Source organism: Tenrec ecaudatus, chromosome 7, assembly GCF_050624435.1.
Source record: "Tenrec ecaudatus isolate mTenEca1 chromosome 7, mTenEca1.hap1, whole genome shotgun sequence".
Taxonomy (NCBI): domain Eukaryota; kingdom Metazoa; phylum Chordata; class Mammalia; order Afrosoricida; family Tenrecidae; genus Tenrec; species Tenrec ecaudatus.
Genome location: NC_134536.1, coordinates 32,373,555 through 32,386,793, shown reverse-complemented (window position 1 = coordinate 32,386,793; position 13,239 = coordinate 32,373,555). Strand labels below are relative to the sequence as shown.

The 13,239-nt window shown below is 49.5% G+C and overlaps 1 protein-coding gene across 1 annotated transcript in view; it reads right to left on the bottom strand.

The window, feature by feature from the left end:
- The window catches only part of MAP3K5 (mitogen-activated protein kinase kinase kinase 5), a 233,375-nt gene that overhangs the window by 182,602 nt on the left and 37,534 nt on the right, over positions 1 to 13,239 (bottom strand). The window lies entirely within an intron of this gene.

The window sequence follows — 13,239 nt, the reverse complement described above, 5'->3', positions numbered from 1 at the left end:
AGTACAGGGGTTTACTTTGGAGGGATGGAGATATTCTGGAACTAGGCAGAGGTAGAACCCTGATGGTGTAGTGGTCATGCATTGGCTACTAACCGAAAGGTCAGCAGTTTGAAACCACCAGCCGCTCTGCGGGAGAAAGATGAGGCTTTCTACACTGTAAAGAGTCACAGTCTCGGAAACCCACAGGGCCAGTTCAACCCTGTTCTATAGGATCCCTATGAGTCAGCATCAACTCGGCGGCTGTGGGAGTGTCAGGGGCAGGGATTGGTTGCCCAGCATCATGAATCTACTAAATGACCCGGAACTGTTTAAATGGTTAACTTTCCATTATGTGAATTTCATCTGAGTAGCGTATTTTTCTTTTTAAAAACAATAAGGAGGGAAAAGAAAAAGAAACGAGGAGCTGATATCAAGGGCTCGAGTAAAAAAAAAAAAGGTTTTGAAAATGATGATGGCAACATATGTGCAAATGTGCTTGACACAATAGATGTATGTATGGATTATGATAAGAGCTGTAAGAACCCCCAATAAATTGATTAAAAATTAAAATAATAAAATAAAAACAATATGGATGGAAAGGATTGGAGATGCCCAAGCCCTCTCTCTCACCAGTGGTGGCCACACCCCACCCTGTCCCGCCTTGGACACCTCTGTGCACAGATGTTCGGTGTGTTACAACTTGCAAAACCCGCCTTCAGTAATGGACTATTCAAATCTTCTTTAACACCCTTCTTTATTTAGGTACAGTCTCTCTCTCTAACTTCTCCTCATTCACTGCTTCTACTTCTGCCTTCCTAATGATAAACTTTAAAAAAATCAGACTTTCTCTTTGTCCCAAGCTTTCAGATTTCTGAGCACCACAGTTTGTAATGCCCCTGACCTTTCCTTCGTCAGGTTACCTATCCTCAGTCCCAGCAGATGACAAGCCCTGTTTACCTGTGGCCTGCACTCTGGATGTACTCTGCGCAAGGAGCTCACGGCCCGCCAAAGGCTGCAAAAAGGATTTTCTGGGGAGAAACAAGTCTTAATTACTTTTGAGTGTAACTCCTAATGGAGATGAGGAACCATTAGGATGGTGTGGGCTGAAATGTAAGAGAATGGTGGAGAGGTGGTGTGCATGTTTCCATGTTAATATTTAGCTATTGAGAGGTCATAAAAAAAACCAAAAAAGAGGCACTGATACCTTCAACAAGGGCAACCTCCAAAACATTCTGCTAAGAAAACGGGCACAAAAAGTCCCATTTTATATGATTCCCCTTGTATGGGATTCGATGGACCCCTGGTGGCATAGTAATGGCCCATTGGCTGTTCACCAAAAGGTCAGCAGTTCAAAACTGCCAGCCACTCAATGGGAGAAAGAGGAGGCTTTCTACTACCATAAAGAGTTAGCAGTTTGGGAAACCCACAGGGACAGTTCTACTCTGTCTTATAGGCTCGGTAGGTAGGAGTCAGAATCGACTGGAAGGCAGCGAGTTTTGTTATAAGTATTATATTAAATATGTCTTGCCAATCTGGTGAATGCAAAAACAGTAGGTGAAGGGTGAATGGGAGGTTATGGAAACTGGTGAATGCAGATAGAGTGCCTGAGCTTTCCTGGGTGCATACATCACCAGGGGATCATGTTAAAATGCAGATTCTGATTCAATTTGGTTGGGGATGAGACAGCTTTTCTCAGAAGCACCCAGGTGATGGCACAGGGGCATTTCCAGTAGCCGGGGTGTAGATTATTGTCAAGAGATATCCACACAATGAACTCATTATAAATCCGCCAAAGCAACTTGAAGAAATATCTAAAATATACATGGCAGTGCAATTGAACCATGTCCTGGAGCCCTGGTGGCAATGGGAGAAGCTTTGGAACGGCTAATTGCAAGGTGACAGTTCAAACCACCAGCCACATTTTGGAAAAAGATGAGGCTGTCTGCTCCGGCCAATGTTCACAGTTGGAAACACTCTGTAGGGTTGCCATGAACCAGAGGTGACTCAATGGCAGTGAGGTTGGGGTTAACCAAGTCTATTGCTATGTGGTGGTGTTCTTTTAAGCTCTATCCGACATACTGTCTGTTATCATGATCTAAAGAATAGATTTCAAAATCCCCTATCTCTGAAAAAAGCACATTTCCATTTTCTGTCCCAAAGTGAGGGATTTTCATGAGTGGCACTCCTTGAGTCGTCTGTAGAACTGAGAGTGTCAAGCACTCCCTCAATGCAAGAATACTTTCTTCTATTAAACTGGCATTCCATGATGCTCACCCTCCCGACACAACTGCTGAAGCCAAAGCGGGTGAACAAGCAAATGTGGCGAAGAAAGCTGATGGTGCCTGGCTATCAAAAGAGATAGTGTCTGGGGTCTTAAAGGCTTAAAGATAAACAAGCGGCCATCTAGCTCAGAAGCAACAAAGCCCACATGGAAGAACGCACCAGCCTATGTGATCACATGGTTCCGAAGGGATCAGTTATCAGGCATCAAAGAACAAAAAATCATATCATTGGGTGCACACCTCCATGATACGATCGCCAAGGACAAACGGGTGCATAAGCAAATGTGGTGAAGAAAGCTGATGGTGCTCGGCTATCAAAACAGATAGTGTCTGGGGTCTTAAAGGCTTGAAGGTAAACAAGCGGCCATCTAGCTCAGAAGCAACAAAGCCCACATGGAAGAAGCACACCAGCCTGTGCGATCACGAGGTGTCAAAGGGATCAGGTATAAGGCATCATCAGAACAAAAAAATCTTACCATAGTGAATGAAGGGGGAAGTACAGAGTGGAGACCCAAAGCCCATTTGTCGGACACTGGAGAGGCCCTTGCAGAGGGATCTAGGGGAGGATATGAGTCAATCAGAGTACGATGTAGCACCGATGAAGAATACAGCTTTCCTCTAGTTCCTAAATGCTTCCCCCTCCCCCCACTATCATGATCCGAATTCTACCTTGCAGGTCTGGCTAGACCAGAGGATGTATACTGGTACAGATAGGAGCTGGAGGCACAGGGAACCCAGGGTGGATGATCCCTTCAGGACCAGGGGTGTGAGTGGTGATACTGGAGGGCAGAGGGTGAGTGGGTTGGAAAGAGGGTACCGATTGCAAGGATCTACATGTGACCTCCTCCCTGGGGGATGGACAGCAGAGGGGGGAGGTAAAGGGAGACATCGGACAGGGCAAGATATGGCAAAATAATAATTTATAAATTATCAAGGGCTCATGAGGGAGGGGGAGTGCGGAGGGAGGGGACAAAAAAGAGGACCTGGTGCCAGGGACTTAAGTGGAGAGCAAATGTTTTGAAAATGATAAGGGCAATGAATGTAGCAATGTGCTTTACACAATTGATGTATGCATGGATTGTGGTAAGAGTTGTATTAGCCCCTAATAAAATGTTTTTTTTAAAGAATAAAGTAACTGATGCTACAGTAGTAAAAAAAGAACTGAGAGTGTACGCACACTGAACTAGGGACTGCCTTTCCGCTCAGCTACGTGTACCATGTCACGCAGGGAGTGACTTAGCTGTTAAGCTTGTTGAAATGTGATCAGATGAAGGAAGCTTTTGGAAAACAGAGAATTACATCTGGATCCTGTCACTCTCCATAAAAACATCCCCACACTTATTTATGTGTACAGACATATTTCTTTTAGAAAGAACAGAGGAGGAAATGTTTCTTTGGGGGGAGGGGAAATGAGGGTCTTTATGAAACATAAGCAAAGGAAAATGGGGCAAACAAAGCCTTGGGAAACATATAAAAGACTAGGTGATGTAACCCAAAGGTCAGTGGTTGAAACCCACCAGCTGCTCCCTGGGCAAAGATGAGGCTTTCTGCTTCCATCAAGATCTATAGTCTCAGAGACCTAGCACGGCAGTTCTACCCTGACCTATAGGGGTGCTATGAGTCAGAATCGACTTCATGGCTGTGACAGAAGGAGATATAAATAAGATGGCTTTATTTTAAGCATAACACACATAGGAAGGGGCTTCAAGTTTTTTGGGAAAGTATCACATAAACTTTTCATTCCATTTTCGAGGAACTTTTGGAAACCTCGTGTATGTGTGTGTGGTATATTTAAGGCAAAGAATAATTCAGAAAGGAGGTTTTAATTACTATTTTTCAGACACAAGAGCAAGTTATTGGTCTTCATTAAGAAATAAAGGTGGAACAGCAGAGGGAGTCGTGGGCTATGGTCAAAAGCTGTGCCACTGTCCAAGGGCCCCCACCCTAAAGCTAGTGCCACGCAGTCGACGCTGCGTCGTTGAAACACCAGGGAGGGTTTCGAGGCTGTGCACCTTTCCAGGCACAGGCAGGCTCATCTTTCCCCAGTGGAGGGACTGGTGGGTCTGAACCAGCAGCCTTTGGTTACAGTGCAACCCTTACGCAGAGTTCCACTAGGGCCCTTTTGGGGCCTCCTACAAGGGTTCATGTTCGGGCCACCCTGAAAGTGCCTTCCCTCTGGGATGCCCAGCCGGCAGTTGCTGCTCTCTTGTAAGAAGCTTGACCTGAATGTCTCAGCCACATTGCCATGCCAACCACTACAAGATGCAGCGCTCACAAGGCTTTCCAGCCCCTGGGAGAAGGCTCGCTTAGGCTGCATCAACGACGGAACTCAAATAGCACTTCTGATGAGATCTCCTCCCAGCTACAACATAAGAGGTGCGATCATCACTAACTACTGACTCCTTAAGAAATAAATCTTATACTTACTATCAGTCATGTCTAATAGGACACGAGTTTTAAAGCAGGCACTAGATCTCATTTATCTGGCCCCACTAAGCCACATGGATGTCCACTGAGGGGCTGCGTGGAGGTCAGAGGTTGGGGACAGCCCACGGAGGGGGCCTTTTGCTGTTCATGGTGAGCTCTCACTCTGAGCTAAGGTATCTCGGGTCTTGTAGGTTTATTGATAACCCGCCAGATGCTAATGAGCCTTTCAAATCCATCCTCCTCCAACTTATCAACACACAAACAGCCAGGCACTGTTCAAATGCCTCTTCCCCAACACACAAACAGGCAAGCACTGTTCAAATGCCTCTTCCCCAACAAGCTCACCCAGGCAGACACTGGACAAAGGTGATGTGGTTCCCTTCTCTCTGTGACTTTGCTGAAAGGCTCAGCTCTCAGCCTGCTGGGTTTTGATAAGCCAATGTAGAAGGGGCCCCAAACACTTCCTGTAGGCCCTATATACAAAACCCCAAACCAACTCACTGCCATGGCATCACAGATGACTGGTAGTGACACTACAGGACAGGGTAGGACCTCCCTGTGAATTTCCATAACTGCGACTTTTTACGGAAGTAGAAAGCTCTCTCTTTCTTACAAGGAGTAGCTCCTAGTTTGGAGCTGCTGATCTTGCCGTGAAGAAGCCCAACACTTAACTAGGCCACCAGAGCTCCTTGTGGACGCCTAAGAGAAAACTCATCCCTCTACTTCTGACTTTGAGGGTTTGAACTAGAGCACAGGAATGCTGCTCTGGAAGAGCTAACCCATCAGAGGGGGGAAAGAAAGAAGGACTCATTCCTTGGGGTTAGAAGTCATGAGAAAACGTGTCCAATGACTGCTTAGGTGTTGCAAAGGCCTACCCAGGGCCCACGGGTAATTCGCAGTCTGACTGGGTGAACTGCACCCTGGTATTTTGGTTTTGGGTTTTTTGGGGGGAAGGGTTGTTTTGGTATTTTGATTTTTAAAAATAGTTGTCAAAAAATAAAATAATTGTCAAAAGAACTTCTTCGACAAGCTCCCGTGAAATCCTTACATCGATGCAGGGCGTGTTGCTTTTAACAGGTACTTCTAGACTTAAAGAGTTATTTGTTGGTTTATTTGGAAACGGCCTTAAACTGATCAAGTCTGTCTCTCTCCCCTTTCCTTTCCTTCCTCTTTTCAAAGACGGCAGTCCCAGGCTGTAGACCTGCAGTGTATGTAAGCAACGGTCTCCTGCACAACGGTCCACTGCACCTCTTCTTTAGTCTCCAGGGATGTTGAAAGTTTGGGGTTTTTCTTGATGTGACTTTTCCACTGTGTTTGTCTGAATGACGACACAGAATTTCATTCCTCTGTGGGGACTCTTGGCTGGCCACATTTTCTCATGACTTCTAACCCGGTGGATGAGTTCTGCTCCGGCTTTGTTTCTCCCCCCTTTTGATTGGTTAGTCTGTCCAAAGCCACATTCCTTTGCTCTAATTCAAGTGCTGGACAGCAATCCGCTCACAAACTTGGCTTCCCTTTGGGGTCTGGCTGCAATTTTTGGCTTATGAAATCTGCCAACTTCCCTTGTGGTGAGGTCATCAAGCGCCCTGTAACCCTGCATCTTCCCACACATGTTGTATATTTTGGGATCACCACACTATCTTTCTGTCATCTAAACCACAGGGTTGGAAGGGGAGCTGACTTCGGGTCGGCAGTGCGGTCACCCAGGGGCAGGACTGTGTGAGAGCTGGAGCCTGTTTGTTTTACTCACACCGGTTTTATTGGCACATAATTCACATATCATATGATTGCCCAGTTCAATCGTTCTATCCTCTCAAGGGGAACTGCACAATCAGAACCGCTCCTTAGAGCCAAGCCCCGGGATTAAATCTCCTTTAAACGGAGTTGTGCCATCAGGATCAGTTCCAGTGCTCCCTCCGCGCTCCCGAAATTTACTCCCGAAATCCCCTTTCTCTCCCTATCGCCCACGCCCCACCCCCGCATTCCCTGGCACACCGTGTGCCGGTTATGATCATTATACATTCACGCTCCGTGTGCTCCACAGCTGGGAACCCCAACCGAAAACAGTGCGAGGCAACGCGCACTAAGGTGATCAGGATAAGAACATATTAGTATAAAGACAAAAATAATAATAAAAACACGTACGAGGGAGCCTCGTCCACATTTGAGCAGTCGAGAAGCACTAAAAAACACTAGACCCAAAGAGCCCCTGCTACCATTGGGTGGATTGCAACTCATAGTGCCCCATACAGGGTTTCTAAAACTAACTCTTTCCAGGGGCAGAAGGCCTCCAGTAGGCTGCCTAGTAGCAACTATAAGAATTCCGGTCAAATCTGAGGGTTTTCACGACGGACACTCAGATAGATGAAGTTTATTTCTGCTTCTTTCTCCCAGCCAGTGAACACCAAAATACGAGGGTGCTTCTGGATGAAGAATCTGCTGCCAGCGATCGCCCGTAGGTGCTGAATGAGACGCCCCCTCACAACCCTGCCCGCCAATCAGAAATGAATGGTCTTGAAGCTTTAAAAAAAATGTGTGCTCAGTCTTCTCAAAAAGCTGTTTAAACAGCTTGCGAAGAAGACGGCCTCTCATTATTTTCTGTTTTCAGGGGAGGAGAATGATTTCCCAACCCAGGCTGCTGAAGAAGGGAAGTGGTTATGCAGAAAGTAGCTGCAGGTTTGCATTCGTGAAGTCTAATGTGCTAAGCCTGTGCACTATCAAAAACACACTGACTTAAGAAAGCAAAGCTGAACCACTCCTACTTTCACAAGGGTGCCACCCTAGACATCCAGGCAGTTTCACTTTGATTCGGCCGCCCAGCAGCACTCAGGCTGGCTACATTTAGGGAACCGTCTCTGGTATTCTGTTCATGCCTTCTGACTTTTAGTTCCACCTGAAACACCTGCGCAGAAAGGGGTGAAGGCCTCACATTCATGCCCTGCCCCTCGCCCTGCCCTTCCTCTTTCTCACTCATTAGGATATCCCGCAGTGATGGAACACCTGTCACGTGCCAAATGCCATGTGCTGCCAGGAGAAAACACAACTCTGTGTTGGAAGAAGCTCAGCCAGAAGGCTCCTAGAAAGCGAGGCTCCATCTCATGTCCTTCGGTCATGCTAGCAGAAGAGATCGTGCTTGGCGAAGCAGAGGGCCATTGGAAAAGAGGAGCCTCGATAAGAAGGTTTGACACAGTGGCTTCCACCGTGGGCTCAAACGTGGGCATTGTGAAGATGGTGCAGGAGCGGGCAGTGTTTCGTTCTGTTGTACAAGGCCCCGCTCTGCCCTGGAACCTAACCTCAACCTCGACGGGTGTCCCCAGCATCCCTGGGACGCGCGGAGGTCGAGTGCCTGGCCACTAACCATTGGTCACAGGTTGGAGTCCACACATAGGCAACTGAGCTAACGACCTCCTGTAGGAAAGGTCAAACACTGAAAACCCCGGGGTGCAGTTCTACTTCAAGACACATGGGGTCACCATGAGTGGAGCTGACTTGGCAACAGGCTCTGGGTGGCGCCCATGGATCCAGGCGCGGGTACCCCTGAGATGATCCGGTCATAGTCCCTGCTGTCAAAGGCTTCCAGTCTAGACGGAAGGAAGGATGGGAAATTTTTGAGAAATCTCCCCACACGCCAATCCACTAAAGCCTCAACTGTAAATAGGGTTCGAGACTAGGAAGCACGGGGGGGGGGGCAGGGGGGGGCAGACACAGGCTAGGGAGGCAAGGGCGGACGGTGGGTGGGTAGGAGAATGATAAACTTTCCAGCTGGGTTCTAGAGTGCGTTTTCACCACAGGAAGAGAAAGAAGGGGACTCTAGACAGGAAATAAGGCGGAGCCTAGACCTGTGCAAGGGAAGGAGTCCCGTGTGGCCTGGGGATGGTGGGGCGGCTCAAGGCAAAGGCGGGAGAGGTAAAACTGTGAGGGGTCTGGGACTCAGATACCAATGTTGGGCATCCCCCCCAGATCTCTGCAGGGTCATTCCCCCGTACCCTGCAAGCCCTGTCCCAACACCACTTCCTCGTAGTTCTTAGCCGTCCATCTGCAACCTTTCATCCTCAACCCACCTCGACCCCGGGATGCTCGATGGTTCATCCCAATCAGGAGTCCAGATGGACCTATCTGTCTGCTGGTCCACTTCCTCCCCCATCATCAGGTCGGAGCTGATCTGCAGCGCTTTATCCGGATCACAATCCAGCGCCAGGAGCACAGTCGGCCTCAGGTGTGTTCGTCCATTGAGTGACAAATACTTCTGAATTGTTACTTCTGTTCATTTTTGTTCCCTTGGCCTAAGTACAAGCAGCTCCTCTGGCCTGCCTGGTGTGGCCCCGCCTTCCATTCATTCCTCCCCCGGCAACATGGTCCTTTCCATTTTCCTCCGAAGGGGCAACTCTGGTGGGCCGGGCACGCTCAGGGAGTCTTACCACCTACTGCACCCATCACCTCCCTTCCTGAACTCTTCTCAGAGTGGTGCTGCCCTACCCCCGCTGGGAGGCGGAGAGGGCAGAGCTGGCAGAGGTGAGCTGGAAGCATCCCAAGGGAGGGCCCCGCAGGAAGAAAACGTGGGGACTCCACAGAGGCAGAGAGGGGCAGGCCCAATGAATTCAGTCTGTGGAGTTTTCCGGAAGAAGGGAAGGTTCTGTGCGTTAGATGTTGGGTCGGCAACTCAAACCCACCAGCCGCCTGCAGGAGGAGGAGGAGGAAGGAGGCCGTCTGCTCCCGGAAAGATCTACAGACACCCTTCATTGGGTTGCGGGGAGTCAAAATCGACTGGATGGAAGTAGGTCTGTTTGGGGTGGGAGGTGGCTTTTATTCAACAGATCAGAAGCCCAGGGGCTTGGCTGCTACACCAGAAGTTGGCAGCTTGGACTCCCAGTGGCCCTGCAGACGCGAGGGCCTGGACATCTGCTCCCACAGAGATCGCAGCCTGGGAAACCCCACGGGGCATGCCACGCAGTCATGCAAGGCCGCCGAGCCCCGGAATCGACTGGACAGCACACAGCAACACTGGCCAGAGAGTGATCCCTCCGGAGGCAGGGCGCCCTTCGGAAGGAGATTTTTCCTTGGGAGCTTCCGCAGGCTGTGGCTCCCTCAGTGAGGAGCTTCCTCACAGACATGCCACATTACACCATCAAGGAGGACCGAAGAGCAATCCCATGAATCTAGGCTAAGGGCATACTTAAAAAAAAAATGCCGAAATAATTTGTTAGCATGAATCTTCGGCCCTGAAACCACAACCAGCCACCCATATTTTCTTCTTCTAGGATCAGGAAGTCAGGTGACCCTGCTGGTCTTTGTAGGGCTGACTTCCCCACAAACTCTCATCTAGGCCTGTTCGGTTCAATTCGTTCATAACGGCGCACTGCTTGTGTATGTCCGACACTACTGAAAGTGGAATCCCTGAGGAATGTCATGCCCACTGCCATTGCAGTGGCTCTGCAGGACAGAGCAGAGCTGCCCAGGGTCATCCAGGCTGTAATATCTGGACCAGAAGCAGACTGCCACACTTCCTCCTCCAGAGCGGCTGGCTGGTGAGTTCGAACCACCATTCTCCTTTCTTTTGTCCCAGCTATCTCTCACGGAGACAGCCCCACCCCCGAGAGAGCATTTTCAATCTGCCCCCAGATGTGCCCACACACCTTCACCTTGGTCAGGTGGCATTTCAAACTTCAGTCTGGGGGGTTTAGTCCTGCTTCACTTTCACAATCTTCACGCTGTGGCTGGAAGTCTTTCTCAGCACTGGCTTTGGATTTGGCCTTCAGGGCATTCCTGGCAGCCTTTGTACAGATCTGCGAGCACGATGGATGATGGATGTAGCTGAGCCCAGCCTGTCGCCAGTACACCACCAGGGTGTAGCTAGCTGATCTAGCTGATCTGGGATGTAGCTGATCTGAGATAGATGTAGCTGAGCCACTCCTGGTGCCTGTATGCCACCAGCGTGCTGTGGGGGGAAGCATGTCAGAGCAGGCTATTGCTCAACAGACTGGGCCACCAGGGAGCCTACTTTTGCAACTCACTTAAAAATGCATGCTCGCCCTGTGGTATTCGTCTAAACAGCACCCCGCCCCCACCCGTGGAGTGGTAATTCTTGAATGCCGCAATGACTTTTGGGGCATAATGCCCAATAACTATGAAAACAACCCCCTCAACTTAACTGGCACTGAGTCAATTCTGACTTGTGGTGACCCAACAAGGCAGAGTAGAGTTGCCTCTGTGAGTTTCCAAGGCTATTTTTTTTAGTGTTCAAGACTCTGTATGGAGTAGGAAGTCACTGGCGACTCTGCAGACTGCTAACCTCATGGTCAGCGGCCTGGCATGGAATTCACACCATCACCAGAGCTCATGCCAACGACCATATGTGGTAAAAATGGCTTCCAGGAATTGTACCCCTATTTCTAGAGGATAACTACATGTGAGACATCATATCCCCTCTTTGAATCTTTGTGTCTGGATCAGGTATTTTCTACCATTATAATCAACAAACACTAGGTGATCTCTGCAGCACTGACCTACAAACTGATCACACTCCTTATTCTACTTTGGTTTCTAGCATTGTTCCCAGAGAGCAGTTGTTTCAAAAGAATTCACCTTCTCTTTCTCGGGTCATTATTCTGCCTGAAGGACTTAATGAGAGAGATTGCATTCGTGGGGTGGATAATGAGCCTGGGGCTGGGCTAGGAATTGGCCTTGTCACTTAATTGACTTAACTGTGGGAAGTGGATAGTATCATCCCACGGTTTGGAGATGAGACACAAAGGCATAGGATCACACAAGAAGCAGGGGGGAGATGGGGGATGGAACTCAGGCTGGTTCCAGCCAAACCTTTGATCTTATCAGGCAGACAATCCTACCTTAAATTAGAGGCAGCCTAGGGGGTGGAGCCATCTGGAAAGCACCTGAGGCACAAGTAGCACTCGGCCTGCACTGGAAGGAATCTACACTCCGGTGACTGGGCCTGCGAGTCTTCCCCGTGGTGCCGTGCAAAGCTGGTGAGGTAACCCGGATCTGCTTCTGAAGTCAGTCCCAGCCTTGAAAGGACGAGTCACCCACACAGCTGGTTATTCATCACAAGCAAGTGCGGCCGGGCACCTATGACTCCTGCTGGCCCTGGGAGCAGCCACCTAGCTGTGCCCGGCACAGAGTCGCACCAGCTGAACTCTGAAGCAAACGTATGTAGATCAGGTGTGTGGCTTTTGTTTCATTCAACTCCTGACTCCAGGAGAGCTCCATGATGGAAAAGGCAACCTAAGTGGAGTACCACGGACTCTGAGAAAGAGAAGCCTGGAAAAGGGGGTCACCAAGGGTGCACACACACAGGTGCATCTCTGTCACCGCGCCCGAGTGGTGCCCCCATATGAGCATCTGAAAGCACAGCAGGGAGAGCAATTGCAAATGCTCACAAACGTTGCCTTAATCTGGTGCCTAGGGTTCTGGGCTAACTTGTTGCACCTTTGTGAAGGTAGGGGAGGAGTCAATAAGGTCACGGCCTGATGACCTCTCCGTGGGGTGTTGCCGTCTAATAAGAGCTGCTATGGAGTACTCTCTCTCTTGCTTGACCCTCTGCGCCCACCTGCTTGCCTGGAGTTGGTGACCCACGTGGTCTGCCGACCGTGGGAGCTGTGGTCCCCAATCATGCGCCTGCTGTGCTCTCAGAAACCAACAGGGCCATGCCCTGCTTTGGAGGTGCAGCCAGCAGAACTGGGAGATGATCCATTGCTCTTCTGGAAAAGTCACCGTGTTGCAGTGTTTTGTTGCAGCAGCCTGGAAAACGGAGACTCACACGGAGAGAAGGGACCGCAGGTGCGGTGCGGTCATCTCCCCATGGACGGCAGCACAGGACTTAAGTTCTGCTCTGCCATCTTGTCTCCCACCCCACACTGCGGACAGAGCAGCTCCCACGGTGCGGCCTGGTTCCCGGCACATCTGCAGTTGGCCTGTGATGAAAACGACTGACTTCCAAAGCACAGCACTGCCTCTGTGGATATGCGAGAGTCTGCAGGCTCTGACATCCCGCACGGCTCCCACAGGAAACATCAGAGAGGAACCAACCTCCGGCCCTTACACACATTACTCTAAGAAGGTTGTCCTCAGGTTTCCCTGGCAAATGTAGCCAAGAACATGAGTGAGGTTTTTCTGAGGCGCTCTCCCAACCCTTAACTGCCGTCGAGTCAAGTCGGGCTCATGGGGACCCTAGAAGACAGGGTGGAACTGTGAGTTTCTGAGACTAGTTCTTTAGGGGAGTAGAAAGCCATGTCTTTTTCCCTCTGAGCAGTTGGTGGTTTCAAACTGTTGACCTTGTGATTAGTGCCCAGTACATAACCCACCACACCACCAGCTGGTGGTACATAAAGAATATCTACATCTAAAGTATTTTTCATATATGGGGCTCTGTGATTAAATAAAGCTGACTTACCAGCCCTTAAAATGATCAGAAAGCCTTACTTGCTTTCATTATATAAACACTGAATTTTCCTACCTTCCCTCACCGTTAAATCATACCTCCTTGGGTTAAACAAGAAGTCCTGGGGGGCAGGGGTGGGCTTGGCAGTGGGGAGGA